The 27,774-nt window shown below is 42.9% G+C and overlaps 1 protein-coding gene across 2 annotated transcripts in view; it reads left to right on the top strand.

Annotated features, from left to right (window-relative positions):
• The window catches only part of SLC66A2 (solute carrier family 66 member 2), a 298,272-nt gene that overhangs the window by 161,576 nt on the left and 108,922 nt on the right, over positions 1 to 27,774 (top strand). The window lies entirely within an intron of this gene.

The following is a 27,774-nucleotide window of genomic DNA, read 5'->3' on the forward strand; positions in this document are numbered from 1 at the left end:
TTTATAATAATTATGTTGAAGTCTGTTAATCTTTGCAGGGGGGTTGTTGGGCTTCGGGGCTTTTTGATCTGATGTACAATCTCTGTATACATATCAGCTAACCTTGTGTTAAATCTGCAGTAAGTTCTTCTGTCTACTTGCAGAATCTGCAGGCAACTTGAACCGGTGCATATATGTTGCTGAATGTGCCTATGGTTTCAATTTTCCAGTACTTGTTGAATCTTCCACTTCTTTAGGTTTGGAGGCTAGCTTGGCTTACTGGACTGGTTTCAGTGTATGCAGGTGCCTCGATAATTGGTGTAAATTTCCATGCATATTTCTTAGAGATTTTTCTGAATGCTGAGAAGGTTGGAAATCCACACCAAACGTGGCCACTAAATGTGAATCTGGCCCAAAATGTATTGGTTTTTAACAAATGATGGATGCTAGGAGCCACTTGCAGTGGAAATTGCAACCCTTTTACTGAGAAGCTGTTAAAGCGCACTGAGACCTTACCTGACACCTTCGCCACAAAGTACTTCCCAGTCGCAGCTGCAAGATTTTATTGTGCGGTGCATCATTACACAATTTACCTCCTCTTTATATACAGTTCTTTCATGGACTCTTCCAGATAAGAAATTTCTCTTAGAAAAACAAAAAATGTGATCAGTGGAATGCTTGACATAATCTCAATTACTGGTAATTACTCAGGTCCCATTCCTGTCCATCTTTCTTTGCCTATTGTGCCACTCTGGGTAGAGACTGGCAATATGTAAATCTTTCTTGATCCTCTTCGGCAGGAACAGTCCAGATTGAGCTGCCATGCCAGGTCTCCTGGGGATTCAGCTTAGTTGGTGTTTATCAGTGAAGCGCAGCTTGAGTCCCATGTTATAATGAGCATTTGGCCCACTTCTGGGCAAGCATGTCACACCTAATGCATCTCACTTAGAAACACAAAAACAGTGGCGGAAGCCAAATCTGTTTGATCAGCTGTTTAGAGGAACAGGTAGGTGTCAGGAAACGACGCTAGTGGAAATCAACACTGATAGGTTGTGGTCTCCTAAAAAAGCTACATTTATAGGAAACCTTGCAACTTATACTAGTAGGTTTATGAAATCGGTCCTTATTATTTGATCAAGCTAAACCCAAACAGTAATATATGCACTTTCTCCAAAGCTGAAAGGAATATAGATTTCAATAGGGTAGGCATTCTCTTAGACCTAATAGTAAAGGCAGACACAAACACCAAAGAATTAAGGTGTTCTCTTAGAAACAAACTAAATCACAAGAGTTTTTGGGTTCACGCCTCGTGACACCACAATGCTCAGATACACGGTGTAATTGAAGAAGACAAGCCAGTGAATCCTAGCATCGTTTTAACCTGTGTCCATACATGAAGAGTGTACTCTTCAGGAACCACGGACCGGGGTAGGTTGCCGCCTGGCCAGAGCAGCTCTGACAAACGTCATTTAGTGCTGGACCATTGGTCTGTGTATTCCTAGGATGCTCGTCTTCAATTTTAGGACGGGCACGAGTTAGGAATTATTGGTTCCATATTCATGTAAGTGATTGTTACTCCCCCCAGCTATTTGCTGGCCTATAGTAACTTGTATACCTTGTTTGGAAATATATGTGGCCCTTATCATTCAGGAGATACACATAGTCACATAAGGTCCTGATGAAGCATCACTGGATCCGTTTGGACCACCAGGATGCGAAACATGTTGACCCATGAGAGGGTAGACTTTGGAGAATCCCCAGACTCCTCTCTTTGATATATTTTTCGCTATAAGAGTGATTGATCTTAATTTCTTGATTCACTCTTCTGACTTTATTTTTTAACCTTGGCCCTGACCGTCCATCTGGTCTAATAAAATCTACTGTCTCAGTGGCGGTTTTGAGAGTCAATTTTAAACCACATTCTCTTCTGATCTCCGTTGACACTTCAGTCACCTTTGGGGTCACGGCACCACCATATAAAAAGATCTCCGGCAAAGAGCCCCCCATCAGGGGTGGTGCCCGTCAGACATTGCAGCGCCAGTCTGACTAGGAGAAGTGCCTATGATGAAGCATGACACCCTATGGGTGTGTGAGGCCTCTTGCTCCTAGAATTTAGGACCCCGGTCACTACTTTCTGTTTTGCATGATTGAAACAGTGTATCACTAATTTTTGATGTTTCCACTAGGAGGATATACACTGGACCATAATTCCTCCTGATCCCTCCCTTACTTTGAATATATAACAGAAAGTGCACATATAAACAATGAAAGACAGTGCGCCAGGTGGAAGCGTTCATGCTCTTTCTAGGAGTTTTGTTTCCCTGCACCACTTGTCTTCGGTTTCTAGTCACCCTTGGTTCTTCTTTTTCTTTTTGGTTGGCTAGAATGACTTTTTTCCTTTGATGTCTGTTGGTGTCTATTTGCCTACTTAATAATATAAAAGGGGATTCCCCTTAATAATTTGTTTTCCTTTATGTGAAGATATTTTTTATGAACACATTCTAATCCTAAAGGTTGATGGAGCAATAAATAGTAGCCACAAAATAAAAAGCAGAATCCAAAGTAACGCTCAGAACTGTAATAATCGCAAACAAATAAATAAAGTGTGACTGGGTGTGTGGGGAGGGGGTGCAGGAAAATAGAATGAAACTACAGATGGCAAAGTAAATGGGAGGGAGAAAATATAAATAATGTCACGGTATAATGGTTGTGTTGTGTTGTGAAAAAGAGATTAGGAGCCTGATGTACTAACAGCCTGGTTGCACGAGTGGGTGCAAATTGCGCACTGATTTTTAGCAACCAATCTTCAAATTTGTGTTGCAAACTATGTACTAATAGATTGCATCACAAAATGTAAAACTGCAAGGGGGTCACAAAATGACATGTTTAATATATAAGAATTAGTCAGGTCTCTATTTTTGAGACCCTGTGATTGTCTAAAAATATAGCCATGATGGCTTGCAAGCAGCAGACCCCCATCTCTTTCTTTGCATTCCCAATCGGACAACGTGTTCTTAAAAGCAGTCCCCGTTGTATTCATATAAAACATTATTTTGAGACTCCATCAGGAGGAGCAGGCAGTTCCCTGGGCGTGTGTCTGCTCCCCTTCAGGGTGCTCGCACTGCTTCACTAGGGGGACGGTATCGCCTTAGGATACCTTCACCATTGCAAATCAATGATCACCTCCTTTGAGTTGTTGGTAACTGATGCGTCCCAAACCGTTAATACCTATCATTGCTAATCACAGTTACGAGTGGATGCTCCTGTTACACACTCGCCTAATTTCAAAAGAAGAACTTGACACCACAATAGAGGATCAATGGGAGGGGATGAGTAATAATTCTCTCCTACCAATTTAAGCTGTAGAATGTGCAGTGGCAATCATCTATCAATGATTCTGACAGTCAGTGCTTAATGTAAGCTGGTCATTAGGTTGGGTTTATCAGCACACAGCTTTGTGGACCAGCACTTATTTTTACTCCTCGGATATTTACTGAGCGCAAAAGAGGGAAGAAGGAGGAAGAGAAAAATGGAAGACATCATCACAGAGAAAGGAGAACCCTGCATGAATGACATAAAGGGTTAACGACTGTCTGGAAGTGGATTAAAGAGTCTTGAGGAGGATTCAGAACTATGCAGCCTTGGTATGCGGTGAGCTGGCCACGGATATTGAAGCTGAGTTTTGGGCACCGGTACTCATTCTTTTACAAATTAGGCGCTGGACACAGTGTGCTGGTGAACATCTCCAAGCTATTACACCATAAGATATAATGTGTTGCTATGAGCTGACAAATGGAGATAACCTGCTCCATCTAAAATATCTAGTCAGTAGTTCCATGCAGCTCTTTAACCACTGGGGTAACAAAATCATATCCAAGACACACCTTAAGGCATGGAGCATGGCTGGAAGAATACCAAACTGTGCCTGACTATTGTCTAAGGAGGAAAACTATTGCAGGACCTCGACACTGCGCCCAGTGACCACTTTGTTGTCCAGAAGGGCCTTACGAAAGCACAATGCCAGTCCCCTCTTCTAGCACACTAGGTGCTTTATTCACCTACACGGTGGGCATTTTGGTGCCATGGCAAGACAAAAAGCGAGACTTTCATGTTGACAAATGGTGAGTGGACGTAAGGCGATGCTTACAATGAAGTGCTATGCGTGGTTCAGGTAGCCTTCTTCGCAATGACTGGTAATGCGCTGAACATTTGTAAGATTATCTTTTCCCAGGGTTGCATTTTCTGGGCTTTTAATGTGTTGCTCCTGGGGACTATGAGAGTGAGAAGATGTGAGTGTGTGTGTCTGTCTCTGTGTATGCCCTTGTGTGGCATGCTCCACCAGTACAATAAGTGCACACAGGCTTTCAGTGAGCAGGTCATAAACTAAAGGTGCACATAGACCTGCTGAGAAATATTAACTATAATACAGATAGTTGTTGCAGGAACATCCTCAGTGTGTGTGCCAGCAATGGTTTCTTTACTTATAGGTCATGAGACCGTTATTAGGTGCACTTTCTGACAGTAAACGGTTGTGTATCTTGGGATCCTGTGGCTAGCTTAGTAGGCGTTGATTGTAGAGGAGCCGAATAGGCCTTTGATTCATTTCCCCTTCTCTTCCACTGTGAACCACCCAGTCCATTCTGTCTTTGCAAATGGGCTGTAAGTGCTGTCTTCATCTGGAAAACAATTGTTGTTACAGAATTACACAGTGCCTTTTAGGACTGCAATTATAGAGATATGTGCATGTGTTCCTTGTGTCACAAACACACACACAGACGTACCCAAAAGCCTCCCACCACAAGCTTAACAAACCTGACAGACCCTTTTTCTCCTGCAACCTTCACGTGCATGCTTATACACCATTAGTGTAAAGAACTAAATCACACGATTTGTTGTGTTGCAATGAGTTGAATTAATTGAACATCAATAAAATATATATTTAGCCATTTATCTTACCTCACACGATCACTTGATATACAAACAAAACCGACATGTATTGTAGCCATAATGAAAAGTGCTGGTACTCTTCGTTCAAATTAAAGAAGTGCAGCTATACAGCATGTGACAGCACCCGCCCAGCTTGTCATTCAGTGGCAATAAATGATGAATCTGATAGAGGCTTCCAGTTGCAGATTCCTTACCTTAGAATTTGCCCCAGGCGTCAGTCTGGATCCAGAGATTTTTCTCGAGCAGTACCCCTGCGTGCCATCAGGTGGCGCTGGCCATCTCTGCGTTCGTTGTCAGTGTTGTGCTTGCCAGGCATGATGTTGCAGGCCCTATAGAGCTGACACCCCGGTGGCTGACGTCAGTTTCTCTTTATGACTTTCCACCCCAGAAGCGCGGCACCATGAAGAACACTGACCACTGGTGCATCAAAACTAGGGCACTGAAAGGGAAGTCCCTGTCCTTAGAAATCAGTTTGCAGAGGGGGAGGATGGGTATGTTGGTAAGGAATCTGCAACTAGAATATGTCTGTACCGGATAAGGCATTACTGAAGGTAAGTAACTTGTTCCTCAAGAAAATATATTAAAGGATATCAATCAAAACATGAAATAGAGTTACTGGCCCAGTGGTCGGTTGTGATAATTGTTGCATCTTCTGAAGTCTGACAACAAGGTGTTTGGAATTTGTTGGGTGAGATAATTAACTCCTATTCTGAGTTTTGCCCCTGAAAACAGGATAATAAATGTAGATGTTGGTGCTTACTGCATGACATTTTGTATGCTAAGGTATTTTCCGGGGATTCTTCAGCATTTAGACTTTGAGGTGGTGTGGACTTTTATCACAATCAGTTAAAACTTGGTGCAATAAACATCACACCTGTTAGGATCGTAGTTTACTTGGAATCTCATCACAAGGCCCAAAGTCTGCCCTTTGAGTTCAAAAACTCTCAGAAAAAAGAGCACTCGTCATATTTGCATCAGCTAATGCTTGCATTTATTGGTACCGTTGTTAGACGTTGTTTTAGACAGTAGCTGGACAAGTAAGGTTGTTGTTGGCTGCTGGATACACATTGTGTTGTGTTTAATGAAGAAAATCTGCTTTTCTACTGACTCGTATATCTCTCGTCTGCGTGAAATCAATCCGGGACACAGCTGATTTTCTTGATTCTGTGAAAACAACTGCACCATTTTGTGTTTTGGACAGAGTAAGATAAATCGTGTTTTGGGGTTTGAGGAAACGCCTACCTCGTTGGGTGGGTCTGTAGAACGCGCTTGAAGTTTTGCTTTAAATGCGTGTGTTACGTTGCACGCATTGAAAACGAACTACGAAACCGTGTGCAGCGAGGTGAATCCAGGTAAAGCAAAAACAACAGGAATTCTCGGTGACCTTATTCGTTAATTTTCTGGGACATTGAGTCATTTATCCGTTACCATTTCTTATTGCGTGCGCCGACTTAATTACTCTGGGGAAATGTTGGTTAATATTGTGAAGGGCACTTCCGAAAGATGTTAATTCGATTAAGATGAGACAACTCTCAGTAAACTCCCTTTGCCCCTTGGCTTATTTAGAAGATAATGAGGCCCAGGCCTTCCACCTGCATTTTAATGGAGCAGGAGGGAGGCCAGGTAATTGGAGCTGCTCGTATGTGTGAAGAGGTATGTACAATATTGGACAAACACCTGTTTTTAGGTAAGCATTATTGATGTCTAGTGCCATTCGCTAGCCATTTGCATCTCCATGAAGAAAAAGAAGGCATGCAGGTGTGATTCCCAGGTGCCGTCACATCTGGGGTAACGTCTAAGTCTCAATTTGTCTGTTTTTTTTTGGGTGGGTGGCCTATCTGAGACTGTCTCGATTGAGAGCAGTCTTTCTGAATGCAGTCATTGCACTGTTCTGGAATTCAGGTCCTCCTGTGTTGGCCTGACCTTTGTCGGCGGCAAGAATGTTATTGGTAGCTGTCATTTCCCTACGGTTTGCTGGTAGTGATCATGAAATTTCCCTTTGTTATACAATTGCTTATGAATACTTACTGGCTCATTTTGGGAGATGTCTATATCTATTGTAGCTGACTGCAGTTGAAAATCATTTTTAAGCGCGCTACTTGACAGTACTAGCTGTCTTTTAACGAAAAGATCTATTGTAAGATTATAAGCTTACAGTAGGCACTGAGCCCGCTCATTAATTACCATTGGTTTGCTTTATTGTCACTCTAAACTGCTTGCTTCTTATTCGTTAGCTTGTTTGGGCTTTACTTTCTCTTTCAGTGTGTGGAGCATGGCCACATTACTTGCGCCCTTCCACTGCTCACTTTTCAAGCACTACTTTTTTATTTTTGGTTAAGTACTCTGCGAGAGTACATGTGTTTTCCAACTTTCTCTCTTGTCTACTTCTCCCCTCTGCTGCACACCATTTTGCTTTCTATTCTCCATGTGCTTCTCCCCTGTGTCATCCCTGATCTGTTTGCCCTTGTTCTTCTCCCCCATGTTGCTTACTCATCTGTGTTCTTTTTCACCTGTTTTTTCCACAGAACTCCACATTGCATTCTCTCTCCCATTTGATATTCTCCTCAGTGCTCCTTGTTGCTCTCTCTCCATGTCCTTTGCTTAGCCGCCGCCTTTGCCTTACATGTTGCTTTCCCGCACCCACTCCCTTTGTGTTGCTTCTGCCCCCAACCCTGTGTTTCTTCCCCCCACTGACTTTCAAAAGAACACCTTCACATGTTTTTTCTTTTTATTTACTGAGCCAACTTGGATTGGTAAATTAAAGGAAAAAAGCACCTGCATCATTTTATAGGTGCACGGACGCATCTTCTGTGCCCCTACAAACTGCCACAACTGGTCGCAACATAGGCTTTTTTCCCCTTCTTAGCAAGTCTGCAGAGCACTGAGGATGCTGTACAGCATTGCTAAAAACCATTGACAAAACCAATAGGTGCCAAAGGTGAGGCTTGTTGGCTTTGCCAATGCTTGTTTAAATCATGGCTTTATTAAGTTCAGTATCTTATGTTTAAAAAGTGCATACCATTATTCTGGGTATAGATACAAAACATTATACTCTCAGGAGTACCCTCTTCAATGTTTGTGCAGTATATCAGAACAGTCTTATAAAGTACAACTCATAGTTGAGTCATTCATTTCCATCTTCACAATTATTTTCTTGTTTCTTCCAAGGTGTTAACTTCTTAGATCAAGGCTATAAATAATGATACAAAGTACAATCAGCATCGGATATGTTGCTAAATTTAAGAGCATTAAAAAAAAAGCTTTGGTCATTTCAGGAAATATATCACGTGCTGCGTGACGTTAAACACACTCCATTCCTATCAGTAAATCATATTCAACTCTGTTGTTAGACCGTCACGTAGCACATTTCTTGGCAGCTCAAAAAAAGGTTTTTTACTGTGAAACCCATATCAGCTGTATTGTGTGAATATAGGAAGCTAGCTACTTGGAAGAAACAAGAAAATAAATAAGTGTGGAAATGGAAATGACCACACTCTCAACATTGTTTTATACTTTATAAACTGTTCTGATACACTGGAAAAAAACAAATGAAAATGGGTGCTTACGAAAATCTAATGTTTTTTTTTATCTGTAACGAGCTACGCCACTAGGTGTCTGGTGAACCCATTACTCCGGGCTTGCTCTTTATTTGACTCTTACATTTTGAATTTTTCAAGGTATATTTACTTACCAACGTTTTTCTCAGGGGTGGAAATATTAAGAAGGGTTTAGAGTTTAAGGCAAGAAAAGGCTTTGATTGTGGCTCAACGCCAGATACAAAGGTGTATTTTACCCAATTATCTACAAGTCTTTGCTATGTTTAATGGAGAAGACTTGAAGTGATTGCATTGAACTGTAATGATGCATAATGCATTTTTTTAGGCTCTGTGGCTTGGTGGAGATTTTTATATGGAAAAATATGCAACTCAATGCACAATACAGTGAAGTTAGTGTCCCCATTTTTAGGTTGTGGGAGCAAGCGCTTCCACCTCTTGTAAGTATTGTGGGCTTTTACCCACGTCCACCGCACAGCCATCACTTTCATTCGTTCTTGGGCTTGCCTTTCAAAAATCCTTTGTTATCATTGGTAAATGCTTTACGTTTGTCCCCCTGCGGGGCCGGTTTGTTACCGCCTTGCAGACTGCCCCTGTTACATGGATATTTGCACGATTGCCAATATGTTTTCCTGTGAGCGATATTCTAATTCCTTTTGTTTATCTCTTTAGTTCTCATGCTTATGGGGGCCGTGGCACTTTAAATCGGCTTGCTTATGTCAACTGTTTTACTTTTCATTTTCAATTTATGTGGCAAGAAAAGTCCAGTAGGAATCTACAACTCTAATACTCTAAGTCAGTGGTTCCCAACCTTTTGACTTCTGTGGCCCCCCACTTTATCATTAATGGACCCGAGGGACCCCCACTGAATCATCATTGGAAGCCAGGGACCCCCAGTGAGTCATTACTGGAAGCATGGGACCTAATTTATCAATATTTGTTAATATTTTTTCATTTTCTAAGCAGTCGCGGACCCCCAGAGAAGGCTTTGTGGACCCCCAGGGGTCCCCGGACCACAGGTTGGGAACCACTGCTCTAAGTTGTGCTAATGCGAGACCCATTGCATTGCAAATGCTTGTTATCTCTTCTTATTAGTAAGCTGTATATTATACTTGCAGAATAATACCTTACAATCTATTTTCTGTCGACCTGGAAGCCAGTGCAAGCGCTTCAAAGCTAGAGTTATCTGACTGGATCATTGAATGAGCAAAGAGCTTCACTTGCCGAAGTGCCACTAAGGGATTCAGAGTGACATCATAGACTTTGAGAGCAATGCTCGAGTTGACTAAACCACCTACAACCCTCAGGTTGAACACACCTTCTTGCCAATACCATGTAGAATTCATTTTATTTGCCGTCTCCACCTGTGGCATTCTTTCACATCTGTATTGAGCTCTCCTCGTACATATTGAAGGGAATAGACATTCCCCCTGCAAATGAAAGAAAGACATTTGCCCCTGTACTCACTTCTTTATTTCTGGACTGAGCTACCCGGAGGATAAAACTGTGAACCACTTGGGAGATAATGTACAGTAGGTGCACCCTGAGATCACCCCTTTTGGGGTGGGGCTGTGGGACTACAGGGACCTCAGGTGCACCCACTTCAGGTGGGTGCTGTCGTTCGCTGCACCTTCCTATAGGAGAATCCTTGCCCAACTCTTCAAAATCAAGCTGATCTGTGTGAAGTAAAAGACAAGATGGCGGATTGGAGCACTGCTCTGTATTTCACGGATGCACAGTCCTAATTGGAAAAGTGAACTTACACCTGCACTGGCAACATTACGTTTTGTTTTTCGATCCGTAGAATGGCTGTAGTCAGCGACAAGCGCAGCCAGTGAGGGAGTGCCAGAAAAATGGGCTACCTATGCCCACTGCAAGGACTAACCAGAGTGCCCTTGGGACAGGGGTAAATATCAATCTATCACAGTTGTCATCTAGCCCTCCTTCTGTCCCCTCCCACAATATCCTCACCACCCGCTCTTCTGGCTGTGGTCCATTGTCCTCAGTCTATCACAATTGTCATATGGGACTGATTTGGACAGAGCTGAATGCCATTCGGTCTTAAGACCTCTGTAAACACTCCCAACACGTTCCTACATTCAACTGAATTGGATAACCATTCAAAAATATATGTTAAAATTAAAGTAATCAATAATGCGTACTCACAGACAGCAGCAGTTAGCTCTGATTGGGAGTTGGATATATAGTTTTTGCCCAGTATTGCATTTTGAACCAGAAGTAACAGGACTTATGCGGATCATTTTGAATCAGCATTGCCGGATGTGACTGGGGCACCTTTTATATACAAGTTTGAAAATATCGGATCAATCCTATGTGCTATTTGAATAAGTACTAGAATTATGACCTTGACCACTTCGAATCATTAAGCTCAAAGTTGAATACGGCGGCATCCTGAAGAGACTTTCTAAATAATAAGAGTTTGAAACGTCGACAGAGCTTTCCCATATGGTTTAAGAACTTAATTTGATACTCAGGAGGAGCCCGGAGCAAGGGACAATCCCACTCAATTAGTATCTTATTAAGACTATTGGGAAATGTATAGTGGATTTTGCTGTTTTGTTTGTGTTTATAGGTAGTTATATGCGAGCGCTGCACCATCTGCACCGTTAATTCACTTTCTCACGCCGCGTTACATTGTATGTTGCTAATTGAAACGAATATAAGTATTATTCAATTCTATGAATCCAGCATTACATATGAATTTAATCTTAACATATATTTTTGAATGGTTGCCCAATTCGGTTGAATATAGGAAATTGTTAGAAGTGTTTACAGAGCTCTCAGAACTATTGGTATTCAGCTCCGTCCAAATCAGCCCAAATTGTCAATTGTGATAGATTGAGGAAAATGGCCTACAGCCGGAAGAGAAGGGGGCGGGGTTATTGGTGGGGACAGAAAGAGGCTCCACCATGACATCCTGTCTAGGTGCGATTCGTTTGGTAGTTCACTGATGTCATATCGCAGCAAATAAGTGCCAGATGCTTCTCCTATTATGGTAGTGTACGGAACCCTATTCAACTCATAAGAAATTATTACTAGCGCAAAAATAAGGTGACAATCCGTACAAGTGTGACCTAAAAAAACAGGAAGTTGTGGCAAAATATGTTGTAATTCTGAGTTTCTATCGCCGTCTCTGATGTTTTCTCTCGTCACAGAGGAAACCTTGTTGTTCGTCTCGTGTTGAGCTTTGCTGTTTTATGAAGAATGACGGGAAAGAGTATGTATGCAGTGGTAAAGCACCGTAAAACAGATACGGTCTGCAGTAATCTATGACCCTTATTACATCCTTCATCTGAAGTTCTTTGCAGGAGAGGAGACTAGGTCGTGTAGCTATGTACATTTTTTAGACGAGAGGCCGTTCTCATTTAATTTCAAGTCGGTACTCAGGTGTTCATTCCATAAAGGACTGAACATGATTTGCTTGTAGAAATGTTGATAGTTTTGTTAACTTCTGCAGAACCTTCTTCTACCAGTGGGTGGCAGTACTGTCATGTTCAATTCACGCTGTAGCGCACTGTTTCAATCCAGTACATTTCTCTTCTGAAATTGTTTTAGTACAAAAGGAAGTACCAGCAGATCCTTAAAAAGTTATGCCGATTGTCAATACATTCCTAATTAATGAGAATAACTTATAGGTTTATTTTTTATTTTTTGCAAATAGATTGTTCTTTTCATCCCTTTTTGTTCATCAATGGGCGTTATTTACCTTGAAATTTTGGGAAATCGCTGGTCGCATGCCTTTTTTCAGCAATAGTTGAGCAAAAAGTATGTTTTAATTTGTGATTTTCCTTTACTACGAAATAAAATGTATTTTTCCATGTTTAAGGGGGCTTGTTCATGATCGTCAAATAAAACATTCTTTGTGCACTGGTTCATGCTTAGTAATGGAATTAATCCTCTCCCAGTTCACACTTTTTTCCAAGTGGTTTTGTTAGATCCATGTAAGGTAGGGTTTTAGACTTTGATTAAGGCAGCAGAAAAATGGCGGTCTGCTGGTTATAAAGGCCAGCATAAGCAAATAAACTTCCTTTGACCCCAGTGTTCCATGGTGTAAGTGGAATTCTCCGAGCAACTGATAATTGCGTCCATAAAGCTGAATGTCAACCAGTAGAAACCATGTGTAGTCAACGCAGTTTCACCAGTGTGTTTATGTGCAGAGGGATACTAGATAGAGCTACCACGCACTCACAACATTTCATAGCCCCCTTCACAAGCAGCTACAGTTCCTGTAGTAGCCCGCGAGGGCCTTACGGCCATCTAATTACATATCCATAAACATTGGGGCCAAATCGTACAAGTATTTATGAGTATGGGAAAAAGTACTTCAGGAGAACTATATTACAAACCCTTCCATGCCCTTCACTCTTAGTATAAGTGCAAAGAGGGCACAGTCCTATTTGTACTAATTGTATGTGATATTCCCATTTAATTACCATTTTGGATGTTGTGGGGCCAATTGTTGTGGGGCCAATTCCCAGAGGTGTATAAGAGTACAGGAGAAAGTACTACAGGAGTACTTTAAATACTACAAAATTCATTTGTTAATGTTAGGTACCCTATGACGTCTCCCCAGTAGTAGATTCGTAATTTTTATAAGACCCAATCTATTTCGGTTGGCACTTAACGTACTGGGGAAAGTTTGTCTGTTTTCACCCCAGGACATGCTTTACTTCCAGTTTGGTAAGGGAAAACAGATGAACACCCCATTTTATATTAAGCTCCGCAAAGTTGGTAAACAGTGAAAGCACTGAAGACTATAAACTGGCATAAAGAAAGAATCCTCAACTTTTAACCAAAAAGAGAACAAAAGAAATCATATGATTTCAGGATACAAATATTGACATTTCTTGTCACTCTTACTTGCCTGTCTCCTTTCATCTCCACACAGTGCCCAGCTACATCTTTGTGGGACTCTATGTAACCGGCCCTTTTTCCCATGCATAATCAACCCCCATCCTAAATAGAATCTTGGAGCCACCCTTCCTGTCCTTTGGCTACCCCAAAGCACCTTCCTGTCTGCCTCCTTTCCCCTTAACTATTTTCTTATCCAGGAGCCACTTGTTCCTCTGCCTACTTATGTTTTCTCCCCACCCCTCAACCGTCTACCCCTATCACACACAATCCAGCATATTTGGTCAGGGGAATTTCCCTGTTGAACTAAACTGTCTGTGTGGGGCTGGAGGACGCCAGGTGGAGATTTGTGCAGAAGAAAAGCAAAACAAGCTACGCGGTCTAGTGTTAACGTCCTAACACATTTAGCATTGTCAAATTTGAGGGAGTTACAGGGGTGGGAGTCAGTAGGTCTTCATAGAAATATCTGTTATGGCAAAGTAGCAGGGGTGGCTCCTTCACAGTGGCGAAGGAGCGTCTCCCCCCTGGCTAGGCTGGGTTGGAGACACTGCACAGACTCCAGCGCAGTGTCTGAGCGGCAGACCAAGCCGCTCATACCAATCCTGACGCTGCTCTCATGCAAGGTGTAGCATGAGAGCAGCACCAGGATTGTGCGGGGCGGGGGCTGGGGAGGCTGTGATGGTGTTCCAGAGACTGCTGGGAAACCACCAGAAGAGCAGAGGAGCGAGGCAGTATGCAACGGCGGTGGCAACAGGTATGTTAAAAAAAAAATATATGTTTTATTTCCCCCTTCCCTGTGCCCTTCCAACCCCTACCCCACCCCTTGAGATTTGCTGCAGCCGCTGCTGCAAAGTAGTCCTTCATACAGTTTAATGGAAGCCCTTGAGATGTAGAAGGATATACTCAAAAAGTCAATAGCATTAGATAAAAGATGAACGATCCATAGGACTGAGTTAAGACCTGATTGACAGTCTCACGACAATGGCTGAAAGACGCTGGTTGTCGAACGCCAGTGGTTGAAAGGGGCAGACGGAAAGCCTACTCTATGTGTGTTAACAGTAAGTTTATTTGAAAGTGGTGCTTTCAAAATCCAGAACTAAAAAGTAACTAGACAAGTAAGAAGCGAAAGATAGAGAGCTGAGATGGAAGCAGTGTGAGGCAGTTGGGATTCTGCCAATTTGCTTTGTGGAGCAAAAGGACCTGCATTTGTAGAGATGATGATTTGGGCTCTCTGGCTCATCTTATTTTTTAATTCCCACAGTTTGATGAGTTGAGAGCTAATTCCTTATAAAAATTGATGCTCTGTTTTGCGTATATAGTTGTATTCATAAGCCTGTTCATTTTATCTGGTGCTTTCACAGACGTTGTCCTTAGTGCTGTAATTATTTGTATATTGTGCAAACAGTGTAAGGAGCTGATTGGCATGTGGAAGTTATTGAGTTTAAATATGTAATATGACAATTATTTTTTATTGCTAGATCTACTGGAACCTAGGACTCGAGCTAGAATTTCAAATTTCCAAGGAATCAATGCCTGTGCTCGATGTTCTCGCCATTCTTTATTTCCAGATTGATATTTCCATCCGCCTGGAGGCTTAATCAGCTCAGGACCTGCCGTACAACCCTGTTTTCCAATGTGCTACGGTTTTTTCTTGACATAACCAGGGGCTTGTGTTCCGTAGCATAACTCTTCCTGTACATTTTGGTGGCACTGATGCTTGCCATCTTTAATGCCACCACTGCTGGCAGTGTCTGGCTGAGACAAAAAATATGCAGGGCACTAAAATAAAAGTGCCCTTCGTTAGTAAACCAGATAGCTGAAAAAGTGTCCATATTTGCAAATCAAGCCAGTTTTGAACTTATAAAGACATGCTGTATGGTTTGTTTTGCATGATCTGAGAGACTGTATGCATTTGTGATTACTACAGGCAATGTTTGTGGTAATATCAGAGAAATCAACAATAAAACTACCCCACCTGACCATAATTCAGGTCCACAAACTGCTAAACAAAATGGCTCTCACACATACTTGTCAGACCAGCCTTTCAGGCACTGCCTAAGTGACTTATAGGCCAGCCCATCATTGAGTGTTCAATGCACAACCTCTGGCTATACACTCCAGAGTCAAGTCCTAGCTTTCTTGCGACATTTGCTTGTCAGAGAGATATATAAGCAGCATTCCATAAGGAATACACATTTGATGCTTCCTATCAAAGCACCCATTTTGTCCAGGAGGTTCTGAAAAACCTATTTGCTGTGCCCTGAGCTGCCTAGTGCTTCCCATGTGTTTGGACTGGGGGAATCAAGGACAAAAGAGTAACACAGTTACCTTTATGGTGACATAGCAACAACTACGCTGCCATAGGCCTTATCCCGTTTCAGAGGCCTCCAAAAGTTTGCGTCATGATCAAAGTTTAGTAATGGGAGACAGTTCAGTGGTGAAGAATTATGGAGACACCATAAGCGTAAAGTTATCTTTCTTTAGGTCTGCCTTTTTTTGTCCTCAATTAACGTCAGAAAGAGAACTGTCTTGTAAACTAAACCGTCCTGAGTGCACTGATTTTGAGTCAAAGATGGACAGTCAGTAATTCTGGTTCGGCTCTGCGTGGTACCTCGCATGCCAATACTGATTTAGGAGGTGAAGTCCTTAGACAAGTTTTCTGCCATCAGTTCAGCTGGACCCCAGAATTAAGATCAGACATTCTCCTTTCCCCCCCTCGCTTCACTTATCCATTTTGTAGAAACATTTAACTGAGTTACACATTCACTGGAAGTGGAGGTTGACAATGTAGATTACATATTTCTCTTCTCACCCAGGGAAACAGCAAGGACATCAGTTTCATTTGATTTGCTACCAGCTTGGCAGCCTTCCACTCCTTCCACAGTACGCCACATAAAATTATCGTGGGGCTTACCCCTAAACCTCACTCCTGACAGATATGAAATTGTCTTACCCACTTTCTCCAAGAAATCCTTAAGGGACAGACAAATAACAAACAAATGGACACTGTCTGCTTCTTGCTCTCCACAACTCCTACACCATGCTTGACCAATGTCACTGAATTTGGCTACCTTCCCTGGAGACCAGAAGGCTCTGTAGAGAGTGAAAAAGTGGTTCCTCTTTAATACAGCAGATTTCACCACTGAATAATGACATTTCATATATACTTGCCCAAAATCCTTTATTTCTGCATCCTGCAAGTATCCGTCCCAGACAGGATGCAGTGATTTCATGTTTGCATCTGCTGCATTTGAAAGATGATACCACCAAAGAGCTACTTCTTTTTTCTTCCGGAGGGGGTCCTGAAGAGTCTCCTCCATTGCATGGGTTTCTACATGTTTCCACCTTTGGGTCCCCAACCAGACCATCACATGATAGTACTTAAATCTGGACAATGCCCCCTTGGTGATTTCTTGCCAGGTACTCCACGAAAGCCCTTTACAATTTTCCACTTCTTGCCCCCATTTGTTAATGACATGCTCTCAAACGCCTCACGGGTTGGTCTTTCATACAGTCAGGAGTTCCCAGAGAGTCCCAAATTGGCAAAAACTTACTCCAGTAAGGTATCTCCCAAAGTGAATCTTGTGCAGTTGGAAGGCACTTCAGCCGTACTTTCTTGAAAAACTTTTGAGCACTGAACTTGCAGGAGAAACCCTCGGTTGAATAGGCAGCTAACATTGCTTTATGCGTATCCCCTGCTGCTGACTCGTTGGTGTGGAGGAGAAGCAGTCTGCACTTTTTAAACAGAAATGCCCAGCAGTATAACTGTATATCAGGTAAGCCTAAGCCCCTTTTATCCAATCTCTTAAGTATTTTGCAGGACAGCCGAAGCAGTCCTTCCTTCCCAAATATAAGTGATTTTCCCCTTGAATTTTTGCTGGCTCTTTCTTATCGAAACTGAGGGGAATATTGTCAAAAAGGAAGGTGAGCTTAGGCAGGATGGTCATTTTAACCAGATTTACCCAACCATAGATGGTGAGTGACAAGTTCTGCCATTTTTTCAATTGCTTTTCCACCTCCTTGCTCACCCTTTTTGCAAGTGAACTCTTGCAACGTCCTCTAAAACTTGCATAATTATTATTCCTAGATACCTTAACTCACTTTTGTGCTTGACTCCCTCCTGATCTAGGTTCCAGGTAGTTATTTCTGACTTGGATTAATTGACTTTGTGTCCAGAGAATTCCCAGAATAACCTTACCTCTAGTGTTGTTTGCGAGATAGCACTTTCTACCTCATAGGTATACACCATTAAATTGTCGACAGATAGTACTACTTTCTTTGAGAAGCTGCCAACAGAGGAAGCTTTAATTTCCTCATTCCTTCTTAAACCTTCAGCTAAGGGTTCTATATATAAAGCAAAAAAGAGCAGTGAAGTGGGACACCCCTGCCTGGTCCTCCTCTGTATCTTGATTTGCTCTGTTAGATTATTATTCACCAACATTTGAGTGCTTGGGGAGTTATAGATTTATTTGTTGACTTTAAGAAATGCATCTTTTATCCCAAAGTGTTTCATGTTGGCCATCAAATATTCCCAATTCACTCTGCTGAATGTCTTGGATGCGTCAAGTGTTAAAATGGTTAAGGGAGTTTCTGATGCTATTGCCAAGCCTGTAGAACCTATCAAGCTGTTCGCTAATTCCTGTAGATGCCTACCTGGGAGGAATCCCTTTTGCTCTTGACGTAGGAGCCCCTCAAACCCTCCATTACCCTGCTTTGTCTTGCAGCCAAAATACTCACAAGGTTTTTATAATTTCAATTCAGCAGAGAGAAGGGGCAGCAAGACTGACCCTCGATTGGTTTTTTTATCAGGTTTTATTATCAGTGAAATTGTTGCCTTATTCCAAGACGCGGGCAATGGTAACCTGTCAAGTAGGATGGAATTTAACAGTCTAACCCGGATGGGGATAATCTCTTATATGAGCATAATATATATTTTATTAGGAATCCCGCCTGTGCCCGCTGCTTTACCATTTATAGCTTTCCTAATTGCATTATAAATCGCCTCCCCTGTGATCTCCTGGATCAGCCCCCCAGGGCTGAAATGGTTTGTAGGTCTGCCTTGACAGCACAGCTGTTGGTGTACCTTAAGTGATTAAATGAAAAGGGACTTTAAAAACCCATACTGAGAAAGGGGCATTGGCTCTGCCCACATGTTGGTCATCTTGAGATTAGAATTTGGGCAGAAGTTTGGTGCTCCGACTGCAAAAGAGTGGTTGTATTGCATTTTTGTTTTCTGCGAAACGTATGCCTAACAGAGAAGTACTGATTAGGTTGGTGACAAGCTACTGATCATGTCTAGAGGCCTGATCTGTTTATTATAAAAAGTTATGACCGAGACAGTAGGTTTGACATATTTATTGTGACAATAAGTTGTTAAAACCATTCGGCATTTAAACGGGTGGATTGTTTATATGCCTGTGGGCAAGGGAGTGTAAATAGGAGGTTTGAAGAAAAAAGAAAAGAGTTCTCCTCCTTTTGGAAAATTTGTCATCCATAGTGAAAAGCAGAATTGGCTGTATGCAAAAACTGGACGTGCTGTGCTATATTGTGGCCCTGCCTAGATGTGGTAGGGGCATCATTAAGTGTACCTGAGTGGAGAAGGCGATTGTAATTATTTCTCTTCCCCGTTCCTCATAGCATTGGCTGTGGTGTCCCTCTTGTGACCTTTTGACACTGAACGTGATTGTCTCTCTGACTTCAGCTGATGTTGTACATTTTTGTGTACCACTTGCTGATTGTGGTTTTGCCCACATGCTTTCAGCTGGACAAAGGGAGATTTGCAGTCTGTACTCCTGTAATTCTTCGACACTTTCACCATCGTGTTGGATGATGTTGGCAACACATGAAAAACATTCCTTTCGGGTATTTGATGGGTGATTAGGATTTTATTCTAACTCTTTTCTAGCTCTTCTTCATTTGGACCCGTAATCAACCTTGCACACATAATCCACCAGCAAATCTGAACAATTAATACAAACAAATGCAATTCCCCAGACTTTTCAACCTTGTAATATAGTTTACTGTGTGAAGCTACAAAGGAGTGGGAGGAAGTGCCCCGACGGGGGGTGTAGGGGTCAGGTGAGGTCAGAGCTCTGGCATACCACCATTGAATGAGTGAGATCAACTCTAACCAATATTACCACCTGGTATAGAATAGTCTTGTAGACCCGCCCATGTCATTGGCTGCCAAATCCCCACCCCGCCAACATATTTTTTTTTTTTGGCTCCACACGTGGGGAAAACACTTCTTTCCAGTTCCGCAGCGGTGCTGCTCTGCCTCTATTTCTTTGTACACCAGTTTCTCTGTTGCACTGTTCCGGCCCGCCATTCCTTAATTAAAGGGTCATACAAGCCCCAACATCTATTGAAAAGTTGAAAAATATACATTAAACAAATTGTGATGTTTATTTTCTTCTGATGAGCGTTTAGGTTTACAGCCCTTTTTGTGCAGCAGGGGAAGGGGGCACCATGCCTACCAGAGAGGCCATCCAGTGAAAAACAAGGACAGGAGCTGCACAGCTGTAGGCCTGGGCAAGAGCAGTTTTTTTACCCTCAAACACCGTGAGCTACATTCCCCACAAGACTAGAGTGCTCTTAGCCTTATTGTACATACCTGCAGGACAATAACGGCTTGATGCCCTCCCTCACTGTGTGCACGTAACTCTACGCAGGGTAATTAACTGCTGTTATTGCTTGCAAATGCTGACAATAACCCTTAGATACCTGAGGCTGCTTGCCATGTTTTGGGGACTTACAAAACCTGTAATGGACCTCATCACCACAAAGCATCCACACATGCAATGGAAACCCACTTTGCCTTAAGGGCTTCCAGCTGACATTGGTGTCCACCGTGTGGTAAAGTCTCTTCTCGGTGCTTGTATGACAGTTGCTGGTACCGTGTGACAAACAGTGGCACTTTGTCAGTTGGCAGGTCTGTCTTACCACTGTTGCCAGAGGTGTTTTGGTTTTACTTCTATTTTGCATTTGTATTAATGATAACATACTAGTACTCTGCAAGCTTTTTCTTCTTCGGAGGATTGAATACAATCTCTGTGATGGTCATTGCACTAGGCTTAAACTTAAACGCAGGTTCTATTTTGACTAGCCCATATGTGTTTCTTTGTAGCTCTTGGAATAAACATAAGAGTTCATTACATTAGTTAATTAATTTTGTCCCCCCACCCTACCCTCTGGCCCCGTCTCGGCTTTACAATAATTGTCTTACATGTGGAATTCATTCTGAATGTAATCATATTTCTGTCTTGCACAGAGCTCTCTTTTCTGTCTTTCTCAATCATTTAACAAGGAGCTGTGTTTCTAACAGGTAGCAAACAAATTAGCCATTTTGGTGTCCTATTACAATGCCTTTCTGTTAGTTTCCCCACTGTTGATATTGGAATTTTCCCTTCCATTTTTTTTTTGTCCTCATATTCATCACCCCTGCTTTGGTTAAGTAGGAAAGGCATTGGCACGACAAACGACAACATGCCACCAAGTACATAGTCCAAACCTCAGTAGATCATCCCCTCTAATCTACTGATTATACTTTCTCGTACGGGTGTCATTGATCAAAAGTTGTCACTTTAAATCATAGCCAAAGCAGCACCTCCAGAGAGCGAGGGGGAGATCTTAATCATTGGACTTTAAAAATTCAAAAGTATACGGAGCTTATATGACAAAGAAATAATATGTTATTGATACACATTTTCCCAATATAACCAAAAATGATCTTTTCTAGACAGGGGCCCCCTTTGTTCCAGTGTACAGATTCGATTTACAGCTATCTGCCAATCCAACACAAGAGGAGGAAGAGGAGATCAATCCATTTACGACAAATTTCTCGCCTAGCTAGAAGAATTAATATGAACAACAAATGCTCCTGCTGAACTGACAATTTCTGATAGTTTGTATCTTGTTCCCACACCCCAAACACCACTAATGCTGAATTTACAACTAAGTTTACATTAAAGATTACTTTAAAAATACTCTCTATGTCCCCCCAATAATCCAACAACTTTGCGCAGTGCCAAAACATATGGATATCATCCGCCTTATCATCCCCGCACCTTGGACAATTTTTCTGAGTTTTCCCAATAGCTGTTAATTTGGCCGGAGTCCAATAAACCCTATGGAGTGTGAACAAATTATTTTTCTTCAGCCCCGCAGGACTGGTAGTAAGCCACAATATTGAACAAGACTTTTGCCACAGTGTTATAACATCTAAAGTTGGAAAAGTCGCTCCCTACTTCGACAAGGGGAGGGAAGCGCTATCATCTGATGTTTCTAACAAAGCGTGGTACCACAATGCAACCTCTTTGTTGATGGTTCTCTGATTTAACTTCCCTTCCCATATACTCCTCCCTATTTCTCCAATTCGACTGGACTTTACCCAACTAGATATTTGAAGATACTTAAATCTAGAAACTGTCCCACCAGTACCTTCCTGGAATGCGCCCCAGCTTAACACTTCATCTCCTTCCATCAACTGGCCCCATCTTTCCACCCCACTTGTTCTCAAAGGAGTTGATAGTTTGTCTATCAGGCATTCCGGAGTGCCAGGCGAATCCCAAATGGGAGCTGAACTACAAAAATAAGGGATCTCTAACGCCCTCCGAAAATGCATCCAAACGTTACATGCATGTCTGGGGAGTTTCAAGCGAACCTTCTTGAAGTAACTGGGGTGTCCAAATTTATATAAAAAATGATCTGCTCCTTCTTCAAGGTGAGCCGTTAATGCTCCCCAGACTGAATCGTGCTCAGACTTTTTATTCAATAAAACTCTAATATTTTTAAAGTGAAAAGCCAAATAGTACTTAAAAAGGTCTGGAGACGCAATACCTCCCCATTCCCTTTTTCTACTCAACTTCTTCCAAGAAATCCTAACTCCCTTGGAAGCCCATACAAATGAGGATAACTCCCCTTGTAGTTTTTTAAACCAGCTCTTCTCAAACTCTAATGGGATAGTGTTAAACAAAAAAGTAAATTTTGGAAGGATACACATCTTCAAGATATTAGATCTCCCAATTATCGTAAGAGGAAGAGCAGCCCACGCTTTTAACAGTTTTTTGGTTTCCCTATATACTATATCAAAGTTCAATTTAGCTACCTCGTTAAGATCGTGTTAATCGAATACCCAAATATCTAATCTCTTGTTTAACTAAAGGGGAAGCATACAACAAATTCCAACACATTATTTCTGTCTTTTCAGCGTTTATGCTGTACCCAGAAAGTCTACCAAATTGTTCCATCAAAGCAATGACCCTAGGTAGAGTAGAGCTAACATCACTCGTATATATCATCAAATCATCTGCATATAAGGCTAGTTTTTTTTCCCATCCCCCAGTTCGAAATGGGGTAATCTCTTTAGAAGACCGAAGTAGAGTTGCCAAGGGTTCAATGTATAAATTAAAAAGCACAGGAGATAGGGGGCATCCCTGTCTCGTACCTCGCCTGATCCTAAATTCTTGTGTTAAATGGCCATTGACCAAAATTCTCGCTAGGGGACATCTATACAGTTCCCCTATCGCCCTAATAAAAGGGATTCCCAAGCCCGCTTTTTCCAGAACTGCCTTTAGAAACAACCAATTAACACGGTCAAAGGCCTTGGCCGCATCAAAAGACAAGATCACCAGTGGCACCTTCTCATGGGCCGCCAAATCAACTGCAGCAAATAACTCGTGAGTTATCTCGTGAAGCTGCCTCCCCTTCATGAAACCCTTTTGGTCCGGATGGATTAGATTGCCAACGACTCTCCCCAACCTCTTGGCTAAAAGTCCTGAATAAAGTTTATAGTCTGCGTTCAGCAAAGAGATGGGCCTATAGGAGGAACAAGACGTGGAATCCTTACCCGGCTTTAACAATAAGCAAATTGTCGCCTCTCTCCAGGAATTGGGAATTTGGGCCCCTTCTATCAACATAGAGTTGAATAGCTCTAATAAAAATGGGGTAAGTTCCTCCCCCAAAGCCCTATATAATTCATTAGGGAGACTATCTGGCCCCGCTGCCTTACCCTTTTTTAGTGCCTTTAAACCTTCCGCCAACTCAGCCTCCTTTAGCTTATCATTCAATAGGAGCATCTTCGACTCCTCTAAAACTGGGAGATCTACATTATCTAAAAATTCTCTTACCGGCTCTTCCAAGTTAACCGAACTTTCTGAATATATCTCCTGAAAGAAAGATACGAATGCCCCCTCAATCTCCTCTTGCTCCGTACAGACCTGATTCGTAGGCTCTGATTTGACTGATAAAATGTGCCTTTTGGAAAGGTCTGACTTAACCTTCCACGCTAACAGTTTACTGCAACCTTCTCCATAATCAAAATGAGCATACTGACTACTTTCCCATTTTAACCTACAGCGGTTTTCCAAAAAAGCATCTAGACTGGACCGGACCTTTTCCTCTTGACAAGACAGCTCCATTACCAAGTCTGTTTTCCCTTCTAACGGCGCATTATACCTTGCAACCTGAAAGGTTTTCAATGACGACTCCATGTTTCCCAACTTTTCCCTCTCTTCACGGTGCTTATAAGCTGCAAGGTTAACTAGCCTCCCTCTTATAAAAGCCTTAAACGCATCCCAAACACACCACAAACTTGCTGTTCCTTGATTCACCTGAAAGAATTCTCTAGTATCTTTTTTTAACACTTCTACTGATGCGTCATCTAAAAATAGAGCACGATTGATTGTGCTCCTAATTGTCCTGTTACTAACCCTAATATCTAAATGTAGTATTACTGCAGAATGGTCTGACATGTGTGCTGTATTGTGGGCTACCTTTCTTACCTCCGGGCATAAACTTTTATGAATTAAAAAAAAATCTATTCTAGATCTATGCCCATATTTTTTATTGTGAAATGTATATCTATCTCCTTCTCCCCTTCTCCAGTGCCAGGCATCTACCAAGCCTAAATCCTGCATCGCTTGCTTCACCAATGCCCTTGTTTTAGGTGAATTAACCGTACCCCGGGGGGTTGACTTGTCCTGTGCAGGGTCTAGCAATATATTAAAATCCCCACCCAACACCACTGGATACCTAGCTGAGAGTAAAATATTAAATAAGTCTTGAAATGGCGATGGGTCGTCAATATTCGGCCCGTAGTAACCCGACACTGTAATCCAGTGACCGCCTACACACAGCTCTACCACTACCCACCTCCCTCTAGGGTCAGCATGTACTATTCCTACCCTGAACCTCATGGATTTCTTAATCAAAACTGCCACACCTTTTATTGTACTAGTTTGGGAAGAGCATACGCTAAACACAACCCAATTCAGCTGTTTAAGCCAGGTCTCCCATTCAGTTTGGTGAAGATGGGTTTCCTGCAATATAATAATCTCCTCCTCAACCAAACGCAAATACTCAAAGATCTTCCTCCTCCTACCAGACACCCTTAACCCATTCACGTTCCATGAGAGAAATCTCAACTTTTCAATACCCTGCATGATCGTTCATAACGAGAAGGAAAAAAAAAAAAGGAAGAACACCAACCCCCCGACCTATATTAGCAACATATGAGGACTTTCTTATTTTATCCCTTTCAACCCACCAAACCCAGAACAAACCCCGACTCTCCGTGCCACCCACCTCTACACCCACCACCAACATGCCCCCAAAACCCCATCCCCCCCCCCAGAGGAACCCTCCCTGTTTCTACTGGGATAACCATCCTGTTATCCTATCTTCGAACCCCACGCCGGACGGGGGCTTTCCACTAGGTCTTATTGAGACGCCTTAATCTGATCTATAAATATACCGACCTCCCCAGGGTCTCTCATATTGTACATTTTATTCTTCCACATTATACGGAGAGCTGCCGGGAACCTTAGTTGGACTGTCGCCCCTAGTTCACGGAGCTCCCGCATAAAATTTCCCAGCTCCCACTGCCTATCTAACGTTGCCTTAGACACATCAGATCTTATCCTAAGAGACCATTCCCCCTTAGGAAAAGCCCCAACCTTGAGGGCTTCGGACAAGATTCTTTCCTTAATAGAGTATGTGTTGAAATGTATCAAAATCCTCCAGGGGTTTTTCCTTCCTGGATTTTTCTTGAAAGGATCACGGTGGACTCTCTGAATGTCATCCTCCAGATTGATCCCTACCATACTGGGGAGGACCTCCCTAATCAGGGAGATCACATAGTTCTTAATATTTTCCCCTTCCAAGCCCTCTGGAACTCCCAAGAGCCTTATATTGTTTCTCCTCATGTTATTTTCCAACATTTCCAGTCTATCTTGCAACATCTTTTCTCCCCGTTTCAATTGTGAAATGTCCTTAGATTGAGCTAACACTCGTTCCTCGTGAGCCTCCACCACAGCCTCTAGTTTCCCCAGCCGGTCTGATAACAGGTTGATTTTACTTTCCAAAGCCTCACAGGCTTCCCGAATCCTAGTTTGATTAGTTTCTGAAATTTCGAATTTCCCTCTAATTTCTTTAGTAAGAGAAATTAACAGAGCCTGTACATCCAAGTCATGTGGTATTGATCCACTGGAGAAATTACCATCAACTTCCGGCAAGGGTAGTGTCTTAAAAGGGCCCTCTCTCAGTATAGCTGGTTCCATATCTAACAGTTCTTGTGCTGGGCCGACAGCTGAACCGCCTTCAACTAGCTTAGAAACCCCCAACTTGCCTAAAGCCGGTTTAACGTTTGCCATATCCTGTGGTGGAGGAATTGTGGTCTGAAAGTACCTTGTGATCAACGAATCACACCTCCCCTGGATCTCAATTTGACTCTCCTCCTGGTTGGGTAAGGGATGATCCACTAGTAGTGTTGTGTGGGATGGCCCTTCACCATAGATTTTAGGATCTAGGGCCGCTATGCCTGTTATTGTAGTTCTAGACACATGAGTCCGAAGATTAGCACTTGCACCACGGGTACCGGGCTTACTTTTCCTGGCCACAATCACATCGTTGACTTCTGCCCGGGCACCCCTGGGGCGACGCTTGATTAATGACATGCACTGCGGGGTTCCAACACCCTCGCACTCCTTTCTTACCCCCTTCCCACTTAAGTTGGTTCTGGTGTGGAACCCCGGGGTCTCCGGGAGGCTCCCACGGAGAGAGCAGCGGGAGGTATAAGATCTCCCACGTCGCACACCCTTTGCCGCTTCTGTCCAAATACTGGAGTTTAGAGCCTGTTTCCAAGACACCTCGCCACCCCTCCCCGTAGTTAATGACCCCCCCTTCTTGTTCGCCGTTTTTCCTCCCTAGTTTTCCCAACAAAAGTCAGAAAAAGGAAAAAACACTAGAGAGGAAGAATTAAATTAACAGAGCGCAATAACAGAAGTATCTTTCTTGCCCCCTCTCTTTCTCTTTCTAACGCCTAGAAATCCAGGGAAACACAGCACAAGATGTGAGGGACCAAGTACCCCCACCCGATGGGGAACCTATCTAAGCGATGTCCCACCTCTTTTCTCAAGACCCTTAAACCTGAGGAACTCTCTATTGAAACAACAATTTACACTCTCAGCCCTTCCAAGAAACAGCGAAGCACCATGAATACAAGAGCGTTGAATTTTGGTGTCCATCTGTGTCTCACCACCCTTCTGTATAAAGCAGCCAATTTTGCACAGGTTTTGTGATTATAAAATAACAAGCGCTGAAACGTAACAATCCCTGGCAAATATGCAGCTGAAAAACGCGATATTTAGGCACGAAGTTCCTCTAGTACAAACTTCTAGTAGAAAACTCATGCAACTGCTTATTTTGCAACTCTTTCACATGTATATGCGTTTTCTTTAAGCCCCCCAATACTCCTGGGAAGGCGGCATCGATATTGTTAACAGTCTCTGCCTGCTAAAGACAGGCTATAATCAAGTTATAATCAAAGGACTAAATCGCCCAGGCTCCCCCCCCAAGCTGCCAAAAATACACTGTCACCGTCTTTTGCTGCTCCTTGCTCCGCTGGCACAGCTCCAGGGGCTACCCCCAAGAAACGCTGAAGCAGGAGGTCCAAGGCTCGAGCTCCTAGGTTCCCCAATCCGGTGCGCGAAGGCGCGAGGGGAGAACCCTCACCCTCGCCTCCCTATCATTCAAGCCGTCGCCCGGGGGGGCCGGAGGCACAAACACACGCGGATCCGACGGGGAAAAGCTACCGCAGCTTTCCCGAGTCTCAAGCGCCCAGGCTCCCAATCCGATGCGCGAAGGCGAGATGAGGAAATCCTCACCCTCGCCTCCCTATCCTTCAAGCCGTCGCCCAGGGGGGCCGGGGGGACAAACAAACGTGAGTCCGACAGGGAAAAACTTCTGCCGCTTCCCGAGCAGAGACCGAGGGGCGGTCTGCTCACAATGCAATCGCGCGATTTTGGCGTCACATCCGTCCGACGGGAGTTCACGGCAGCTCGTTAGCTGACCGTCATGTTCCTCTCACTTCGGAATTTTCCCTTCCATGTTGCAGAATTGTAACGTTAAATGTGACGAATGCTCT

Source organism: Pleurodeles waltl, chromosome 2_2 (genome assembly GCF_031143425.1).
Source record: "Pleurodeles waltl isolate 20211129_DDA chromosome 2_2, aPleWal1.hap1.20221129, whole genome shotgun sequence".
NCBI lineage: Eukaryota > Metazoa > Chordata > Amphibia > Caudata > Salamandridae > Pleurodeles > Pleurodeles waltl.